Source organism: Anthonomus grandis, chromosome 10 (genome assembly GCF_022605725.1).
Source record: "Anthonomus grandis grandis chromosome 10, icAntGran1.3, whole genome shotgun sequence".
NCBI classification, from domain to species: Eukaryota; Metazoa; Arthropoda; class Insecta; order Coleoptera; family Curculionidae; genus Anthonomus; species Anthonomus grandis.
In genome coordinates, this window is record NC_065555.1 from 28,227,300 (window position 1) to 28,243,170 (window position 15,871).

The 15,871-nt window shown below is 30.5% G+C and overlaps 1 protein-coding gene across 1 annotated transcript in view; it reads left to right on the top strand.

The window, feature by feature from the left end:
* Positions 1-262: 262 nt before the first annotated feature.
* LOC126741152 (PDZ domain-containing protein GIPC1) overlaps positions 263-15,871 on the top strand; it is a 91,557-nt gene continuing 75,948 nt past the window's right edge. The window contains exon 1 of the mRNA XM_050447494.1: positions 263-536. The gene's annotated coding sequence lies outside the window, so the exon portion shown is untranslated. The remainder of the gene's footprint in view (positions 537-15,871) is intronic.

Consider the following 15,871-nt stretch of genomic DNA (forward strand, 5'->3'; position numbering starts at 1 on the left):
CAACATAGAGTAAGTTGTTTTTCTGGTCTCTAAAGGGTTAATAAATCAATCACAATTGTCAAAGAAATGTTCAGGAACTATAAAAAGGCACAATAAATAATGACAATTGAGTATATCAATTAAAAGCCTGTGTACGTTCTGGTCCCCCCCGTATATTAGTATAACAGGGCCAATTTTCCTGTTTACCGATTACGTTGTCGTTATTATGAATAGCTGCTGCGAAGGATCGAACAAACAGCGGTACCGCTCGTTGCAATGCAACCTCACCTCAGTCAGTCGGTTAACGGCAGGAACGAAATTATTTTATCAGTCGATACGTAAGAGCGAGAGAAAATCGTTGTGTTTGTAAAAGCTCACCTTGTGTTTTATTGTATTACACCGTGGAGTGCGATTTAGGTGACGTGATTATTAAAATTATTATCGTTCGAAATAACATATTTTAACCGTGGTGAAGTGGTTGTGAATTTTATACTCAAGTGCTTAATTTTTCTTTATTTTTTAATTAGATGCTGTTCTGGAACTTTTTAAAAGAAGAAGTAAGTCCTCAGGGGGTGGTGGGTTTTTAGTGAAGTTTTACGTTATGCTGTTGTATAATAATACATATTGTGTAATTTTTACATATTGCGCTTTGGTTTAAAAGAACTGACCTTGTCGCAAGGGTTTTAGGAGCGGTTTATTTAAAAAATAATACTCGATGTCAATGAAAATAAAACCAGATTAAAAATAAATAAGTTAACGGATTGAAGATAACTTAGGATTTCAATAATTTCTTATTCTCATATAGATGTTAACAAAATTTAAATTCAAAATGGTTTTGTTAAATGTTCTATATTATAATATAAAATAGTAACTAAATAAAAAAATAATAAATGTCTTTATTTAAAACCAATACATAAAGAAAATTACAAAACAAAATAACAAATTGAAAACTTGTTGTATTAATCAAAAGGGTGAAGTTCAGATGAGGTATTGGCTAGCACGTCCCTGATCAACTTAATCTAAGTCATTTGGCGAAATTAAAGAAAGAAAAATTATAACAATAAGAAAGAAAGAAAGAAAGAAAATGTGCTATATTACGTAAGAATAATCTTGTGTACAAGCATCCTACAAGCTAAAAAAAACAAAACAAAAATACAATTTCAAAAATTGACAAAACAATGAACAAAATAAAACACAAGAAGACAAAACTTTCTGAACATACTTGAATTAAAGATAACTAAATAAAACAATCAATTACTAAATAAAGGTAAACTTGTTGACAAAACTAGAGAAGAAAAAAGGAAAAAAAAACTTTCCAACATGTCCAAGGTTAAAACCTATCGTTAAAAAAGTCATCCAGGTTATAATATGCCTTAGTCAATAAAAGCGTTTTAATTCTTTTTTAAATTTCTTATCATCCGATATATGTCTAACACATAGAGGAACATGATTGTAAATTTTTTTACTTATGTAAATTAATGAGTTTTTGGTAAGGGAAGACGTAGGAATAGGTAGGGGAACATCATTTACACGACGAGTCAAATGGCCAGTGTCAGAGGGTAGTTTGGGAATTTTGTGAATAAGAGCAGCTGTTTCTAAGATAAAGAGTGAAAAAAGAGTTAGGATTTTTTCAGAAATGAAGAGGGGTTTGCAAGAATCTCTTAACTTAGCAGAACACAGGTATCTAACTGCTTTTTTTTGAATATCAAAGACAATGTTAAGTAGCCCCTTATTGGTTAAACCCCAAAAAGGCAAGCCATACTGAATATGAGATTCAATAAGTGAAAAGTACACTGAACGTGCAACCACCCCTCCCAGATCTTGTTTTGCCATTCTTACTGCAAAACATCCAGAAGATAATTTCCCAGCTAAATGTAAAATATGATCTTCAAACCGAAGGCGACCATCAATGGTAATTCCTAGGAACTTGCAGCACTCTTTATTCTGCAAGAGTGAATTTTCCTCAAACATCAGACCCTGAACATCGCACTTAAACCCCATAATAAACGTCTTTCTTACATTAAACACGAGCCTGTTGGAAGCACACCACCCTGATAGAATCTGGATACATAAGGTCTTCAAGGATACAAGTCTTAATATAATCAGAATTTTTATGGCTCCATAGTATGGTGGTATCATCAGCAAACTGAACCACCTTGCCCTACAGTTTCAATGAACTCAAGTCATCCACATACAGTAAAAATAACAGTGGTCCCAACACTGAACCCTGGGGAACGCTGCATTTTAGGGTTCTAGAAGCAGACAAACGCCCAGACACTGTAACCTTCTGAGTACGATTTGATAGATAGGACTCAAGCCATCGCAACGCTACGCCCCTAAAACCATATTTATCGAGCTTAGATAACAGTATTCCATGGTCCACACAGTCAAATGCTTTGGATAGATCACAAAACACTGCCGCCGATGACTCTCCAGAATTCAAGGACACATAGACGCTCTCTAAAAAGCTAAAAACAGCATCATAAGTCCCTTTACCGGCTTGAAATCCAAACTGATTTGCAGACAAAATGCCATTATGATGTAAAAAGGACAAAATTCTGCTTTTTGCAAGTTTTTTAACTATCTTAGAGAGGGTAGACAAAATAGAAATGGGACGGAAATTACATGGCTGACTACCTCTGCACTACCTCTTTTAAACATGAAGGAAAAATGCCAATATGTAAAGAATTTTATGGCAGAAACTAAATCATTTAAGGCTGAATCAGGCAAAAAAAGTAACAACCTCGAAGATATCCCATCAGCTCCAGATGATTTATGTTTTTTTAGGCGTTTGATTTCATTTTTTACTTCGGTAAGACCGACAGGATGAAAGAAAAATAAATGCTCAACCGACACTTGTTGAAGATAGTGTAAGGGATCAATGTTACTACGAATGCCCTTGAGTAAGATATTAGGTATATCACAATAATAGTCGTTTAACATGTCAGGTCTTAACTCCGGTTCAGATACTTTTCTATGGCAATGTCTAAAAACATTAATAATCGACCAATACTCTCTTTGTCTATTTGATGACGTATTTAAGCGATCCCTATAATAATTAGATTTTGCTGCTTTAATTGTCTTTTTGTGCAGACTACGGTATTTCTGATGTTATATACAAGGATATTTTCATTTGTGGTATATTTGCCCAATTTAGTCAAAAAACGGAGGTTTTTAGCTGAAATTCTAAGTCCTCTTGTAACCCATGGTTTTCGTTTTTTAGTTTTAAGCCCCATTTTAGGAAAGCACTGATTGATCTTATCACACAGAACTTGAAAAAATAAAGTAAGCGGGTCAAAAGCCGTTTTAAGTGCATTCCAATTTACCGAAGCTGTAGCAGCAGAAAAAGCATTGAAATTTCTCCTGCTGAAAATTCTTCCCATATAATGAGATGAAGATAATACAGTATTATATGGCATTTTAGCAAGAATAGCTTCATGGTCGGAAATACCAGATGGGAGTACTGTGCATAAAACGTCATCAAAAGTTGTACAGAAATAGTCAATTGTAGTTACAGATGAAGAAGTTATTCGTGTGGGAGAAAGAACGTGCAGTTTCAAGTAAAAAATATAAACAATATAAAAATACTATACAAGGTGGCCCATCGAAAACAGTCTAGCAAGGTTTGGGGTCCTTTTTTAAAAAATACTTGGACCTTTCAATTTTTGATTGTAAGGAAACATTTTTTTTTTTAACTTTCAACCAACATCAACTCCTTGGTAGGGGTTGCAACGACCCTCAAAAATTTTAAATAAGAGTGGGGGTCAAGCTTATTTTAAAGGACTTTTTATTCTAGTTACAACTGCCAAGTTTTTAATTGCTAACTTGAGTTTTCGCAGTTTGACAGCTTGTTAAAGACTTTGAAACAATACCATTATTTAATACTTTTAGCACTAGTTTTTAGAGGTTCTTGATTAACAAAACAAAAATGCTCGCACCCGTCGATTTTTGATTTTAGAAAAACTATTTTTCTTCAACCCCTTAGCGGGGGCGACATTCACCCTTATTTTTTGAATGGGAAGGGGTGTGTTGTAATACATCTTTTGGGGCATTCAATTTTCTTTACAATAGTGCTTTGTTTTTTAAATTTGAGCTACGCATCGCCAAGCAATGGAATTCTACATTTTACTGGATATTTTAGATGTGTGAGTAAAAAATTGTTTTTTAACTATCAATAATCAGTCAACAATCCGATTTTATCTTCAGTAAACAAGTTAATGAGAATAAGTCAATCAATCAATCAAATATGCTTTATTGTCAAAAAATTTTTAAGAAATTTTGTAGACAAAGCTATACATAAAAAGCAAAACACACAAATATAGAAACCAAAATACAAGTTATGAGTTACTTATTATATTGGGTATTACGTCACTTATAGCAAAAATCAATTTAGAAATTTTTATCTCACACGCTCAACAATTGAAAAGAAGAAGAAAATAGACTTATTCACGTATTTAAAAGAAATATGAACTTAAATCTGTAACGATACCGTTCGATATACTTATTTTAATTTAAGTTCAATAAGTTTTAAATACAATAATTTACTTGAGGTATAATAGATTTTTTATATACCTAGGAGCTGAGGTTCAATCTATTAATCTCTGAGCTCGTTTCTTCTTTTCAATATCCTACCTAACTTTGTTATGAATATTATAATTAAAAAACGATAAAAAACAACAAGATGATTTGACGGTTCATTAATAGTTTGACAAACTATTTTGAAAGATAACAAAAATTTCAAAGGTTACTTTTTTAAAAATTAAAGGGGTGTGATCTTAATGTAAATTAATCATAGAAAATACATGAATATCAAATATTTTAAATCATTAATTAATTTTGAGAATACCCTGATCTACTTCTCTCTTTAGCAAAGGAATCCATGTATTATGAAAATCAACCGAACAAGTAGCTAGGCATTTATCTTCATTTAACATTATAAATGCACTTTCCTTTAGCTTACGTAATTTTGAAATTGGTTCCTTTGCTAAAATTCAGGAAGCATTCCAGTCTATTCTATGGTTATTGTCGAATGCATGTTGTGTAATTTTTGATTTGTAAAAAAATTAAAAATTAAAACCTATTGTGTAAAAACTACTTATTTTCAATACAATAATGAATTTTATCAACAAAACTTTGGTATGGCTATAGGTTCTCCTCTTTCACCAATTTTAAGTAATATATTTATGGAAAATTTTGAATCTGAAATTATTAATACATTTGATAAAAAACCTAAAATATGGTGGCGATATATTGATGATATTTTTTCAATATATCACCATAACGAAATAGATCTTATAAATTTTTTAAATTACATTAACTCAAAAGAATCTACTATAAAATTTACTCTTGAAAAGGAGGCTGATGGTCAGCTTCCTTTTCTTGATATTTTAATTAAAAAGGATTTACAAAATTTTGAAACTAGAATTTACCGTAAACCAACTCATACTAATAGATATCTTAATTTTAATTCTAATCATCCAATAATGCTAAAAAAAGGAGTGGAAAAAAGTTTATATGATCGTGCACATATTATTTGTAATAATCAATATTTAACAACTGAAAAAGATTTTATTAAAAATATCTTAATTCAAAATAATTATCCCAAAGAATATTTAGAAAATTGCTTTAAAGAGTTTGATAATCCACGTATAAAATTGAATCAACCACTTTTTACGACAAATCTTATTTTACCATTTATTCCAGGTTTTTCTGATAAGATAAAAAGAATTGCTAAAAAAATTAATATAAGAACTATTTTTAAATCACAAAACACATTACGATACTTATTAACAAAAACTAAACCTTTCAATGAAAATGAATTTAATAAAAATGTAATCTATAAAATTCCTTGTATTTGTGGTAAATTTTATATAGGTGAAACCTGTAGACCATTACCAAAAAGAATTAATGAACATAAATCTTACATAAAAAACAATGATTTTCAAAAATCAAAAATTACACAACATGCATTCGACAATAACCACAGAATAGACTGGAATGCTTCCTCAATTTTAGCAAAGGAACCAATTTCAAAATTACGTAAGCTAAAGGAAAGTGCATTTATAATGTTAAATGAAGATAAATGCTTAGCTACTTGTTCGGTTGATTTTCATAATACATGGATTCCTTTGCTAAAGAGAGAAGTAGATCAGGGTATTCTCAAAATTAATTAATGATTTAAAATATTTGATATTCATGTATTTTCTATGATTAATTTACATTAAGATCACACCCCTTTAATTTTTAAAAAAGTAACCTTTGAAATTTTTGTTATCTTTCAAAATAGTTTGTCAAACTATTAATGAACCGTCAAATCATATAAAAAAGTATATAAAGTATTTTCGAATTAGGAAGAAATTTTGATGAGACTGGATTACTGAAAATTTGAAAGATAAGTATATTTTATTTTTAATTTAATTTAATTTTACTTTAATTACCTTGATAACGGTAGTAGATATAACTACCGAAACGTTGGTTCAAATTAGGTATTTTTAAAAAAAGTAGGTCTTCTTGTTGTTTTTTATCGTTTTTTAATTATAATATTCATAACAAAGTTAGGTAGGATATTGAAAAGAAGAAACGAGCTCAGAGATTAATAGATTGAACCTCAGCTCCTAGGTATATAAAAAATCTATTATACCTCAAGTAAATTATTGTATTTAAAACTTATTGAACTTAAATTAAAATAAGTATATCGAACGGTATCGTTACAGATTTAAGTTCATATTTCTTTTAAATACGTGAATAAGTTTATTTTCTTCTTCTTTTCAATTGTTGAGCGTGTGAGATAAAAATTTCTAAATTGATTTTTGCTATAAGTGACGTAATACCCAATATAATAAGTAACTCATTATGAATTCGTCACAACAATACAGATTTTACTCAAAATACAAGTACTAAATAAATATATACAAAACTGGGTATAAAAGACGTAAATGTAACTGGTCAAATTTCTTATACTAAATGTAAAAAGTAAGAAAATAGGAAAGTAAGATATAGATGTATATAGATAAAAATAGTAACAAGAAATAAAATTAAAAAAAGTAACAAAAATAGTCAAAAACATTAATAAAATGTTTAAAAATTCATAAAAAATTTTATAGAAATTTAGCAATACAAAATATTGCTATTCTACATCGTAAAAAATTTAATAATTAGCCAGTGCGTGTATGATACTCAAAAATTAATATTAAAAAAAAATCATCTACTGCATATAAAGCTCTCTCCAGTAAATATGATTTCAAAGCATTGCGAAATCGAGGAAAAGATGTCAATGATTTAATTTCCAAAGGCAGATGATTGTGCATTTTTTTAGCTCTTAGTCTATTAGGAATTTCTGATATATGCTTGCGAACCAAGCAAATAGATTCAAGAATGAATAAAGATGGAAGAGTTAATATTTTAAATCTTTTAAACATTTCTTGGCAGTGAGCTCGATTATCAAGTCCTAGTAAATAGCGAACCGCTCTCTTTTGTAGTTTAAAAATGCGCTCAAACTGAGTCACACAGCATGTGCCCCAGAATGGAAGGGCGTTACGAAGATAGGACTCAAAAAGGGCATAATACACTGTTCTTGATGACGAAAAATTTAATTCCCTGGAAACTGATCTTATGGCAAAACAAGCTGAACTTAATTTTTTAGATAAAACATCGACAGGTACCAAGGCGGAACTTTGATGGTTTGTCCTGAAGTTTCGATAGGTTTTCGAACTAATCTGGTTTCAATTGAAGGGTTTTTAATAGCAAACGAATATAGGGATCACGTTCTGATCATCCATGTGTTGGTGAAAATTTTATAATTATGCACGACAATGCATATTCTAATGTTGCAAGAACTGTTAGAAAGTTTTTTGGAGCAGCACATTGTCTTTTAATATTATTATCCTTTAGACCATTTTAATGTGTGTATTATTTAGTCCCAAGCATTTACACTAAACTCTATAACAAAGCTACTTGCGGCAACGAATGCCGTTGCCTAGTTAGAAAGTGCTAAATACGGCCTATTTATTAAGGAAAAAGCAGAAATCCAGAAAATCAAGAAAAGAGACCTACAGAATTTAAAAAGAACGCACCATTATGGGTCATTGTTTTAAATCTGCAGACAACAAATGTATGTTTTCCATTCAAAAAAATCGTCTTTAAATGTACTTTTCGTCATGTCGGTTTTTCCTCTTACTTTAATTTTCTATGTGTGTCACGAATAACAAAAGAATTTATAAAATCCAATTATGCAATGGCCTTGTTTCGACCATAACTAGTCGTGATTTTATTCTGTCAAAGAATTTACGTAAGGATTGTTTTATAAAGGTTTGCAAATTACGATCGCTTCCTTGTTTGGTTCGATAAAGATTTTTTTTTATAGTTTTTAAGTTCGATTGGTATAGTTGTATCATTAACAAAATAAAATAATTAAGTATCTTATGCCACGTTTGTTAATTTAGACATAAATATAACTTAATATGAATGTGATAAGATATGTTCAAAGAAATATCCAATAAATAATACACGCTTAGAAACACATATTTTCGTCTAATCCTTTTAACTTGATGTGTATCCGATGTACTTAATATTTCAAATTCATTTATTTGATTATAAAAACCGTTAATCTGTTGGTACAGACGAAATAACCCTTAAAAATAATTAATTTATATAAAATAAATTAAAGGAAACAAATAATAATAATAATAATGAAGACAATTAATCCAGAACGGTAGATGCGGCAGTGGATAGACGAACCAAGGAGGATATCGCCCAATATTTAAGACCCCCAAAAAAAATGCCGATGTCTACTAGGGGTAAAGACGAGGTAAGATTTTCAACTAATGGCAAATAAGAATGTTTTTTTTCAACTGTGGATTAGTCGATATTAAAATAATTTACTTTTTAGTTATAAAGTTATTATCATTTTTATAAGTATGTTTTTCCGCTCTATTATTGGAGTTTCAAAGCCACACCTTCAGTTTGGATTGGGCTGTACTTGACGCGTGCTTCTCGAACCACTCTATGTATACAGGTTGGCGAATACAACACCGCTTCTTTGAAACTCATTAATTTACATAAGTAAAAAAATTTACAATCATGTTCCTCTGTGTGTTAGACATATATCGGATGTTAAGAAATTTAAAAGAGAATTAAAGTCGCTTTTATTGGCTAAGGCATATTATAACCTGGATGACTTTTTTAATGATAGGTTTTAACCTTGGACATGTTGGAAAGTTTTTTTTTCCTTTTTTCTTCTCTAGTTTTGTCAACAAGTTTACCTTTATTTAGTAATTGATTGTTTTATTTAGTTATCTTTAATTCAAGTATGTTCAAAAAGTTTTGTCTTCTTGTGTTTAATTTTGTTTATTGTTTTGTCAAATTTTGAAATTGTATTTTTGTTTTGTTTTTTTTTAGCTTGTAGGATGCTTGTACACAAGATTATTTTTACGTAATATAGCACATTTTCTTTCTTTCTTTGTTTCTTTCTTTCTATACCCCTTCCGAAAAAGTTCAATTGATTAAATGGTTTTATGGAGGCAATTTGGCAATATAATGCAGGGATTTATTCTCAGTAAATTTTGAAAATAAACCGATTCCTTATGCTAAAACTACTTTAAATGTCGTGTCAAATTTTGAAACATCTTGTTGCTTCCAAGTCTAAAAGTATGATAATTTGGAAAAACATGGATACAAGTGTTTTAAATATTCCTCTAAAACTCAGGAAGTATTTCCTGAAGACCAATGATGAAGAATGGGATTTTGTGAAACCATGATGGAAAAGGCAAATACAAATTAATATTTCTTAGAAAATATGTTGTTTTCAGATAAGTCCTCTTTTCTGATGCATGGTAAATACAATCCTTCTATTGTTCATTTATTCGTTACTGGTCTCAGCAAGACGAGCACAGAAGTTTTTAGTTCTGTACTCAGTACCCTCATATAGACCTAAGATCAGTCTATTTTTAACAAAATTATCTTGCTCATAATGCGGTAAGATTAAAAGAGTTTTTAACAAATACTTTTCCTAATCGCATTATTAATGGGATTGGCAATACTAAATGGCCTCCAAGATCTCCCGATTTGTCACCAAATAACTGTTATTTGTGGGGTTATCTTAAAGAGACTATTTATAAACATCATAATAGTAGTCCAACGAATTTAGAGGATTTGAGAAACAAAATTATTGAATCTGCCAATTCTATTTTACCTCAAACTTTTTTGGAAGAAACAGGTTTTACGATAGGTTAAACTTTTGTTTATCTGAAGAAGAGGGTCTCTTTAAGCCTTTTATTTAAATAATTATTTGTTAGGTTTATTATGTAGAGTTTTATTTTCTGGTCTTTTATAATGTTTACATTCTATTTTAATTAGAGTTTATATTTTATTATAATAAGAACAACGCTTTTAATTTTCAATATGCAATGCACAACATAAAAGAATTGTAATTAAGGAATGTATGCACATGTTATTCCTGCATTAAGAAAATATAACAATGGCGCGTAATATGTTTTTAAATTTTTCTGCAAGAGGTACATCCCCCACTGACGTCAGACGCTTACTAAAATAAAATTTAAAAGGCATATTTTAGCGAGTAAGTGCATTAATCGGTTGCCTTACGTTGTCTTAAGATTCACGTCGTCATATTTTTGAGCTCGAATGACGTCATGTCTAATAGCTGTCAGAAGGTTTGTTCTTACTGCAAATGTCTTACAAGTTTGAAACTGTTTCCAAACCATTCTCGATGCGCATGCGTAAAATATTACAACTTCTGATCAATTTGAAACCGTCTGTGCGAACATCAAATACGGATTGAGTGGAGAAGAAAAATAACCGCACTTTTGTATGCCATTGGGAAATAGGAAAATAAATAAAACATAAACAAAAAAAATTTGCACTACAACCTTAAAATAGCTGTATATTATTAATAGAGTTTAAGATTGCGTCATTATTTGCTACTTCAGGGCTTACTCTAAAATGGTCGAAAAATTCTATTCTATTAAATTGGGACACAGTTTCATAAAAATAGTTTTGATTTTTAAGCCTTATCCATCTGTCCTTCAAGTAAATCTTCTTTAAAAGTCTGTCGGAATCAACATAACTCGGAATTAGCAAAATTCTGACCAGATTTTTCCGACAATTCAAAATCACTCGGTTCCTTTATGTGTATTTTTAGACTAATCCAACGGCGGAAAGACCAAACGACAAAATACAAACAACAATTTAGAGGTTATGTTTATATTCCGAAGATCGGCGTTGACTGGCTACACGAATTCTCTGACACTTTACTTGAAATAAATCCGAAAACAAGTCTGACTATCAGATGACAATCAGAAATTTGTGTAAGAATATCAGACTTTTGATATGAAACCGATCAGAAGTTTCTGTGCGAACGCATTTTACTCTATTGCGCAAGTTTAATTGTCGTAAGCTTGTTTCTTACTGCTGTGAGAACAAACCTATAGTGTAAACATTTGCTGCGTTTTCATGGGTCTTGAAAACCGACCTGAATCCTGAAAACACTTAATTGTCTTAGTTTTTAAAACGTTTTGATTCTAAATCCGACCTCATACTTTTTTAGGGCCGGATCTAGATCGTAACGAGACCCACATTAATTTCGCCATGAAACCGATGATAAAAACAGATATTTGCCCAAGAGGAAAAAACTTGACATAAACATCACTCATGTTTTTTTTCAGAGATATAAACCCAAACTAGATAAAAATCAATGTAAAAAACATACGTGCAACCTCATCTTCTCTGTATTTTTTGCAAATCTATTATCGATCGACGATATTTTAACTGTCTTTTGTATATTAATACTAAATTAACTAAAACTAACAGTAAAAAATCTAATGCTTCTGAACTGAAAAAATATCAAAAATTTGACATAAATTTACTGTTTATTATTTTTTCTATAGCTTCACCTTTGACAGATCGATCTTTATTACCAGCTAAAATAATCGAGCTCGAATTTTATATGTGTAGTGATCCATTCGCCAATCTGTATATTTTGTAAGAGAATTATTTGATTTATTTTTTGGTATAAAATTTTGAGAACAAATTGTGTATTTTTATTTTAAATATTTATTATAAATTAAACTAGAAAGACAAAAATTCAACTGAAAGGACAAAAGAAATATTCGAGAAAAAAATTTAATTTCCAAAAATATGCATTAATTTTGGTTCGCAGTGTATTAAGTCACTAAGAGTAATTTGTTTTATAATAAATTCTTCGTTCATCTAATATATTTTACTACAAAACCTTTATAACATTATTTTATATCTGTTTTATAGGTATGTTTTAAAACAATTATAAAAGCAACTTTTGCTTAACACAATATAGTTATATAAGATTGTTTTATAAATGCTTTATAGCAAATTACTTATTGCATTATAAAAATATGTAATTAAACTGTCCCATACTAATCTATAAAACTTTGTTATAAAATAAGGTTCTTTATAAGACAGAATAGTCTGGTTAAAGATAAGTAATATTTTATTGTTCAATACGTCCTTAATATAACAAATATAAAATCATTTTGTTTGGTAGTAGACTTTTAGCTCCAATGATTATATCCAAGTTCAGATGGTAGTAGTTTTTTTTATGGCACGTTCTACAAGGCACTCTGATCTTGTTCCAGACATCATGGATTTCAATCGACTTACCGGATCATATCAATAACATTATTATCCTTAGCCTCTCGTAGAAAGTTAAAGTCTGTGTTTTCCTCACTCAATTTGATTTTTGATTTTTCTAAGCCTCTGAATAAATTGTTGGTTCAGGTCCCATTTTTTTGAATTCCCTGGGAATGTGAAGAGTAAAATATAGGCAAGACAAAGCGATCGTTGTCTTGCCTATATTTTACTATTTTTCAGGCGAGACAACGGTCGTTTTGTCTCGCCTGTGTTTTACTGGGAATCAGGACAAAAGAATATCGAAAGTGGACGTGAACAGGAGAAGTTTCCAGATCAGAAATAGCAGAACACGCTTGGTCCAGTGGCCACAACATATATTGGACAGAAGCTTAGAACATGAATATACTAGAATAGAATAAACATTGGCTGCTTTGGATTGAGCGCAACATCTATCTAGGGGCAGAGGGGATATTTTATTGATAAACATGCTTCGTATTTCATGTTGCCAGTGATTACTCAATTTTAACAGAAGAAAATAAAGTGATATAATAAATTATTATAATTAGCAGAAACTGAGTTGCATTCTTTATTATGAAGCAAAAGAAAGGGTGAAACTCGTTTAATAATCAAAATATTTTGTACTATATTTACACTAATAATAATTAATATTTTTAATTTGGATTCTTCAAATCACCAAATTTGCACATTTTCCAGCGTTAACGCTGTAGATTTTGCCCAAAAATATTCTTGCGATAAAGGTATTTGGCAACTGCGCTGTTGTTTACTTTCGGATGGTGCACCTTTCGTACAGTATTAGTATTAAAAATATCTTTTAAGTGGTTTAAGTGCGTTTTTGTAATTAACATTAAGACTAAAAACTCCCTTTTTGCTGAAAACTGATGAAGAAGTCTGAAGTGGGTCATATATATTCGAAAAAAGGAAATGCAAATTGTTCCTTTCACAGGCGAGTTAGGTGTCAATCCTAGGTTATAATATTGTAAAAGACGGCATATTTGTGAAGTATCTATTAAGAATTGGATACCAAAATATTAATAAAAATGTGTAATTAAGTATATTATTATAATCTAGCAAATTTATTGCTTATTCGAACCCGAAATGCCGCGAAATAAAAGTGTGCAAAAATGAAGGTAGTGTCTGGTCGATATCCAGCAACCAGAATCGAGAACGCAGAATATGTCGGTTGCCAGCAACATATTTATAGTCGGCGCCCATTATTATTTAACCAATATGTCCGTATCTCCTGAAATTCCAAAAAAGTTTTAATAATTTTTTGTCTAGATATTAACAATGGATAACTAAATGGGTTTATAAATAATGGGTATAAACTGCGATAAACTAAATTAATTAAAAGGTTAACTTCCAAAGGATTTAAATTAAACTTTTTTCTGTAATATACAGTGCGAACGTAAAGGTTGGAATAAATTCATTTAAAATTCACGGGTATGTTCAAAAAAAAAAACGCTCGGACATGTCGATTTTTATTTTTAACTGCGGGTTTCCTTACTATAATTTTATGTATACAGGGTGGCCCAAAAATAAGTTACGGTCATCAACGTAATTTTTTTAAATGTAAACACCTATTTTTTATTTTAGATTTAGGTTCTACATCAAATTCTAAGTACATTTCATGTACCATGTCCTATACCTAAACTCGACCGTTGACGATTGAACACAATAAAAGGCTATTTTTGGAAGAGTTATTTATATCAAGCAAGAATACATAAAAATATTTTAATTAATTTATTAAGTGTTGAAAATGGCTGCCACGAACCTCTTGGCAATATCCCAGTCGATGCTGAAATTCTTGTAAAACGTTATCGATAACAGAAGGTTCTATCAATCTTATTTCTTCCGTTATTCTAATTTTTAAGTCTTCAATGTTGTTTGGCCGATTAACATAAAGATTAATTCTGGATCGGGGTATAAAGTGGCAAGGCATGGAACCAAGTCATTTTCTAAAAACTCTAAATACCTCTCACCATTCAAATATCCTTCAAAGAAAAAGGGCCCTATAACCCTGTTTTCAATCACCCCCGCCCAAACATTTACTTTTTGAGGGACTTGGCTGTGGCACTCCATCATCCAGTGCGGATTTTCAGTAGCCCAATATCGGCAGTTTTGCCGGTTTACACTTCCATGAAGACAAAACGTTGCCTCATCAGAAAATACAATTTTTTTTGAAAATTGTGGATTAGCATGGCACAAGTCCATAAGTCTCTCACAAAATTCTAAACGCCTATCTGGGTCATCTTCATTTAGTTCATGAACCAATTGAACTTTGTAAGAGTGCCATTTATTTATACCTAAATACTTAACGACGGATGTCTGGGATATCTGATTTTCTAACGCAATATTGCGAGTCGTTTTATGGCAATGTTCTTCAACTGCCAGCAAAACATTTAGTTGCTTCTCTTCTGATATACTTGACCGACCTTTCGTATAATTATCCCTGACATGACCCAAATCCCGATATTTCTGTTCTATTTTACTGACAGTACTTTGAGATATACGTGGCCTATCAGGATACTTGGCATGATAAATTTCACAGACTTCCATCTGAGTGCGCATCCTGTTTCCATAACCAATCATCATCAAAATCTCTATTCGCTCTCGCTCACTAAGACGTACCATTTTTTGAAATTTTAATTTTATCTTTTGATAAACTTAACACAAGCAAAACTTTGCTTAGGCATCTAAATCAAACTAAATTCACTCAAAATTATTTGATGTCAACAAATTGTGACAAGTTAACAATCAAAAACACCAACCACAAATGTAAATAACCAAACAATAACTGATAGGTTGCTTGATATAAATAACTCTTCCAAAAATAGCCTTTTATTGTGTTCAATCGTCAACGGTCGAGTTTAGGTATAGGACATGGTACATGAAATGTACTTAGAATTTGATGTAGAACCTAAATCTAAAATAAAAAATAGGTGTTTACGTTTAAAAAAATTACGTTGATGACCGTAACTTATTTTTGGGCCACCCTGTATACATAAAATTATAGTAAAAAAACCCGCAGTTAAAAATAAAAATCGACATGTCCAAGCGTTTTTTTTTTGAACATACCCCTGAATTTTAAATGAATTTATTCCAACCTTTACGTTCGCACTGTATAATAAATATCTAAACGCATTTGAGATAGTTGCAAACCTCTCTCTACAAACGAAAGTTTTTTGATTAAAAATTATTGAGTTAGATGTTATAAACGGCTATATAACTGCCAAAGGATATGGATAATAAAACT